Genomic DNA, 6,452 nt, shown 5'->3' on the forward strand with positions numbered 1-6,452 from the left:
ACAGCAGGAAGAATTGGCTGCTTTTAAACCTTCAAATTTGACAGGTGGACTTTGTTAAATAGCGGTTTCCACCTTACTCTTGTCACCTTGATTTCTTCCTGGCAAATTCATTCGTTCCCATGAGCATTTTTATATCTCTTGTGAATCTTGGCAATGACTTTTCCTGACAAAAGCTTTTCTCTCTGGCTCGTGAAATATTTTGTTTAACTCTGTAGACCTAGTCCTCTTTATCTGTGCCATCCAGTACTGGATTAAGGTGATGGATGTCTTCCCTCTAAATATTATAAATCCTCCATCTCCCTCTCTCTTGTTTTGAATTAATTTTCTTAGATAGCAATCTTACTCTGGCACAATCATCTTTAAACCTATAGTACACAATAAGATTAATTCGCATACACACGAAACAAATTCGCGAGTGGTCAACAGACTATCAACAACAGTGACAGAAAATGCATTTCTCATATATTAGATTTCACTCAATAGAAGGAAAAAAAGAAAAGATGTTGAAAAGCTCTTCCAGGAAGTTTGCTTGTCGATGAGTTAGCTGGGGTTTGAACTGATGGGTCGTTAAAAATGTTAAAACTTTCGTAAAATATTAATTCCAGTTGTTTTAGTCAGAATTTTGGGATGGATTGTTAATTTGGAGGAAGTTAGAGTACAAAGTCCAAACGTACTGTTACTTTGTATTTCAACTTCTCGTTAGCACAAACATCTAATCAGGTCAGGATGAACTGTCAGAGTTCAATCTGAATAGAGAATAAAAGTCATGTAGGTCAGTTTGCATGTGGCGTGGATTTTGGTGCCAAATAGGCCGATCTGGGTATTTCAGAGACGGCCACATGACTATTTCTAGGCATTATAGAGTTTAAAGAGAATGGGCAGAAAAAGAGAAAGTATGACTGTTTAACCTTCACCACACCACACTGGAAGCAACTCCCGTCAGCCTGCAAGAAGCTGAGGCTACAATTTGCAAGGCCTCACTGAGAAACTAAAACAAAAAAATATTGCCTGGTCTGATGAGTCGTAATTTCTGCTGCAACATTGGAATGGTTCCTGTCAAAAAATGTGAAAGCATGGATCCATCTTGCCTTGTGGATCCAGTTCATGCTGCTAGTGGTGTAATGGTGTGAGAGATGTTGTCTTGGCATACTTTAAGCCTCTTAGTACCAACAGAACATTAGTTGAACACCAAAGCCTACCTGAGTATTGCTGCTGACCATGTCCACCCCTTTATAACCACACTGTACCGATCTTCTGATGGCTGCTTCCAGCAGGGCCCAATGCCCCAATCACCCCACACTGGTTTCTTGAACATGAGTTCATTGTACTGCAATGGCCTCCACAGTCACCTGATTTCCATCCAGTAGATCACCTTTGGCATGTGCCACCAACGAATCAGCAGCAAATGTATGATGCTATCATGTCAATATGGGTCAAAGTCTGTGACGAATGCTTCAAGCACCTTATTGAATCTCCGTCACAATGAGTTAAGGCAGCCCTGGAGACAAACAGGACTCCAGGGAGAAGCAGAAAGATGTACCTAACAAAGTGGCTGGTGAGTGCATATTAGTTTATTATAATTGGTGACGCATTCATTCATCTGTCACTTTAATGTTGCTGCTGGTGTGTCTGTGTTTATTTTAATCCTTAAAGAGCCGTGAGTGTAAAATGAAGTTACTCATATAAGTGCAAGCATTTCAAAACTGCACTTGACATTACCCGAATAAGTGTACTACTATGACTTTGACTTGATGATTAGATTCATTGATGTGTTGCTTCATGGATCCATATACTTATCCTTTTAGGTAACTGCTCTGCATTTTTGTTAAAAACTCATTTATATTTTGATCATAGATTCAAATTTTTTCCACTCAGGTTTTCCTCTTTCCCCCCAGCTCGCAGGGATAGTAAGACTCACCAGCTTGAAGGACGGTTCCACTGTGATTTCTTTTTATCATGACAGCTGTGGCAGTTTCTCCTGCATGGCACTTTTAAATCAGATTTGCCATATGGACTCTAATATTTCTGTTCGACTCCAAATCTCTGGAGCATTTTTTTTTTTAAACCTATCATTAAAAGTGATCCATCACAATAAATGAAAAGCAGAATTTCATCAGCATTCATAAAGGGCAACTCATTGCTTCATATTAACATTTACTTGTCAAAAAAGTGAATGAAACCTTTTTACTTGATCCTATAAATACTATTATGCATATTTATGAAAAGCAGCTGACTGAATAAAGTATTGAGTTCTTCTGCACAAGTTAGTAATTTCCTCCAGTAAGTCCCACAGTTTGCTATTCAGATGTCACTTACTGGTTTGCTGAGTGCGTTTCATCAGTCACTGTCTTGGTTTTATGCAACCGAGAACTGACCATATTAGAAATGTTATAAGAAAGAGACACGGCACTCAAAGGATCCTGAAAAAAGAAAATTAGATCCGAGGTAATGGGTTATTTTATGCATGCAGTATTTGTGCATGCAGTATACCTTACTTACCAAAACTAAAACACTGATTTCTTGGATAGGCTGTTCTGTGACTCAAAACAAAGCCTGCTTTGCTATTTGTCAGATAACTTCATAAAAATACAAACACGGAAGAGAGACCCAGTTTAGTTGACTCCAGTCAGTTCTGTCAGCCTACATTGGAAACTGCTTCTCACTCTGTATCCAGCGATAAAGCATAAGTTTAAGCCTAAAGAGTTAAAGAGTCAATAATAATAATAAAAACATAAAAACAAAAGAAAAAAAACCCACTTGCAATAAAATGTCTTAATGCTCAATCAGCCCAAAAAGTTGATTTTGGATGTAGAGTTTTCCCACTGAAAATGCTACGTCCAGATAAACAGAATTAGCTTTTTGGGACTTGTAATGGTAAATGGCCGGTATTTGTATAGCGCTTTACTAGTCCCTAAGGACCCCAAAGCACTTTACACATCCAGTCATCCACCCATTCACACACAGGTGATGGCAAGTTACATTGTAGCTACCCTGGGGCGCACTGACAGAGGCGAGGCTGCCGGACGCTGGCGCCACCTGACCACCACCAGTAGGAAACGGGTGAAGTGTCTTGCCCAAGGACACAACGACCGAGACTGTCCAAGCCGGGGCTCGAACCGGCAACCTTCCGATTACAAGGCGAACTCCCAACTCTTGAGCCACGATCGCACCTTTTGGAATAAAAGCAGACATTAGCTATAATAATTAGGCTAAAACAAAACGAACATAATTAGTCCTGCTCTAAAACTGGGCACTTTTTTATGGGATTCTACTGGCATTTTTTTTTCTTTTTTAGGGAGTTGGCCCAGGAGCTGTGACCTTTTGGAACAAGGTGACCAGTCAGTCAGACTGGTCACAGACTGGTCACTTTGGTGTCGTGGCAACCTCAAGGAAGTTACTGTTCGTAGTTATTTGTTTTTGTTGGCTGAAGATGTTATTACTTTATATTTAAATGATATATATGATATGATGATCTTATCTGATTCTCCATCTGAATACAGTATTAGTATTGGTATAATGTGGCACACTCAACACTGTTCCAAAGTAATGCATTTGAATACTCAGATTACTTTATTGTTATAACAGGTGTTATACTGTTATCTGTGCTTTAGTTACATTTTCAGATGAGTTCTGTTAAATATGCTTCCACATTTCTTTTCTTGTGACAAAAGACAAAATGCAATATTTCTGTCTCTCCCTGCCTCCTTGGTACACATAAATAATAAATACAATATGAAAAGATAGACTTTAGTACTACTGCAAGGTATGATTGTGTCAGTCAGGTCAACTAATGTGACGGCAGAGAGGACGGGTGTATTCACATCATTCTGTGCTGAGGTTATGAAAAATCTCTCTCGGCTGTTGAAGAGGTTTACATTTTGAAGAAGTACCTACAAGTATTTCCATTACACTGGTTGCAAGGCCTGCTGAGGAGAAGCTTTTTGTTTGGCTGAAGCTGTTTCTCATGAGGTAAATGAACAAGCTTATTCTTACCAGTAAATAATCCCACTGCTGCTTACTTCCCATGACTAAGCATTTCTTTTCAATCTCTTTGTGTTTCTTCACAAAATTTGCATTTTAACTGTAGTAATGATTGAACTCTCTCTCTTCCATAGAGTGCTTTTTGTCATGTCTCTTGCTGCTCTACCTCTCTTTCACCTCCAACCAGTCATGGCGGATGGCTGCCCCTCACTGAGCCTGGTTCTGCTGAAGGTTTCTTCTTGTTAAAAGTTAGTTTTATCTTCACCATGGCTGCCAAATGCCTTTTATTGTTGAGGTTTTCTTCTCTTTCTAATATCTTAGGGTCTTTAACCTATAATCTATAATACACACCATGCGGCAAATATTGTGAATTGACGCTTTATAAATAAAATAAAATAGAAATAGAATGAATTACTTTTTAATAGGAGCTTGGAATATAACAACACACCACTCAACACTGGTAACCAACACTGGTAATGCCACCCAACACTGGATAGTAATATTATAGCCCTGATTTCTGTTCACCATTTTCTTTCTTGGGGCTGGGTGAATATAAATTAATGCAAAAAATAATAATAAATTAAAAAAATAAATAAACTATGCACTTACTCTGCATTCATTATTAATCAAATTACCCTGTGCTGTAAACTAAAATAAGCAATTGCAGAAAACAACATTGCGCAAACCACACAGTTAAAATGATAGAACAGAAATATAAATAGGCGCGATTTGGTTTTTGCACCGCCCCTTAATATCAACCGGAACCAATGGAATTACAGTCTGTCTGCTGTGAGCGCAAGTTGGCTCTGTGATTTATTTCTTAACTGAAACTGTGAAACCTACACGAAACCCTCCTCTCCTCTTCGTCTTCTTCTTCTCTCCTCAAACTGTTTCCATCGTCCTCCATCTCCTGTCAGACCCCCGCAGCACTGACCCGACAGAGGAGGGGGACTTTACCCCTGATGGTGTTTACGCCCACCGACTGAGGTCAATCTAGGCAGGTCTGCCGTAAATTGTTGATTGGATGCCGCGGACGGACAGCCAATTTCTCGCCAGTGCTGTTCCTGAGAGGAGAGCGAAGCTAAATGTGAGCACCTGAAGCACCATAGGGTAAGTAACCGCTTTAAACCAAATTGAAAAGCAGATTTATTCTTTCTTTTTTTATTTTATCTTTTAAATATAGAAACCTTTGTCAGTTCAGATAGGACTGGCAGCGTCTTAAGGGGAACTTGTTGCCATGCTTTCAACGCTTTTCTGTGATTTTTCATGCTTTTTCTTGGTTCCAATATACAAGATTGACAAGTTCGTTTTGCGGATGAACGCCAGCAGGGGCATGGTGACATTTTATTTTTGAAATAAAATCACGGCTTGGATTTTGGGTTAATACGTGTTTGGAGTGTATAAGTGCTTATTACCCGGAATTCAAAATAAAGTCAAGGCATGCCTCAAAAGGTATGTCTCGTATTATTGCTCATTTAATGCTTTAATTTTTTTTTCATAAATACACTGAAGTTTTCCTGTTTCCGTTATTAAAATAATAATAATAATAATGCTGATTGCAAAAACTACATATTCATTCGCTCTGTTCCATAATAGTCCTGTCAAAGAAAGTCTTATAGAAAGACTCCAGTAGCTGTATGATTTACAGTATTATATAGTTTACATTCTTTTTTTTCTGCCGATGTATTTTCAGATATGTCGGTAAAACATGTTTGTAATGTTATTTTAGCCTGTCACTATTCTTCTATAGGTTGCTTGAAATTGTGAATTTATTTACTCACCTTAGTTTGTTATTGGAGAGTCTGAGCATGATTGTCAACTTTACCATATTTTCATTTATTATAGGTTTTTTTTTTTTGGTTTTTTTTTTTACCTCAGTCTTCGGGTGTTGCAGAAATAAAATCAACTTGCCTCCAAATGAATTGCAGAAACAGATCTTACTGTAAATCTGAAGTTCTCATTTGGGATACCCTCTAGTGGTTGCAAAGTGGCATTATATTTGTTTAGAGTTCTCTCAACAGCTGAAGGGTGTGTTTCAGTAATGCTGTATTCCCTCAAATGTGCATTTTAGAATGGTGAAAATTTGTAGATTTGGCAGGGGACGGGTGGTTAAGTGTGTAAACAGGAGCAAACCCTGGTTATGTCTACACTTTAAATGTTTGTGCCATATGGGCACTTTGACAAATCAAATTTGACTCTTAATGAAATGGAGAGGATGCAGTTATCAGTCTGTTCACACTGAAACTGTTTATCCTCAGCAGTCGCTTAGAAGTGGCTTCCAAACGCTGCAGTGTCTCATTTTAAATAAAAGATGGAGAAGATGTCAAATCGCTTCTTGAATAGAAGATGTTTGCTTTTGGTGTGGAGCGTCACCCTGGGATCACATCTTCTCATGCAACACTCTCATGTGCCACATTGGTGCAAATTATTCCTTCTCCCACTTGCTAATCAATTTATTGGTATTTCTACCA

The 6,452-nt window shown here is 38.5% G+C and overlaps 1 protein-coding gene across 1 annotated transcript in view; it reads left to right on the top strand.

Annotated features, from left to right (window-relative positions):
• The first annotated feature begins 4,685 nt into the window (after positions 1-4,685).
• drd2l (dopamine receptor D2 like) overlaps positions 4,686-6,452 on the top strand; it is a 19,095-nt gene continuing 17,328 nt past the window's right edge. The window contains exon 1 of the mRNA XM_005950300.2: positions 4,686-5,091. The gene's annotated coding sequence lies outside the window, so the exon portion shown is untranslated. The remainder of the gene's footprint in view (positions 5,092-6,452) is intronic.

The sequence above is a fragment of the Haplochromis burtoni genome, unplaced genomic scaffold (assembly GCF_018398535.1).
Source record: "Haplochromis burtoni strain Fernald_Lab_line unplaced genomic scaffold, NCSU_Asbu1 Contig_773, whole genome shotgun sequence".
Taxonomy (NCBI): domain Eukaryota; kingdom Metazoa; phylum Chordata; class Actinopteri; order Cichliformes; family Cichlidae; genus Haplochromis; species Haplochromis burtoni.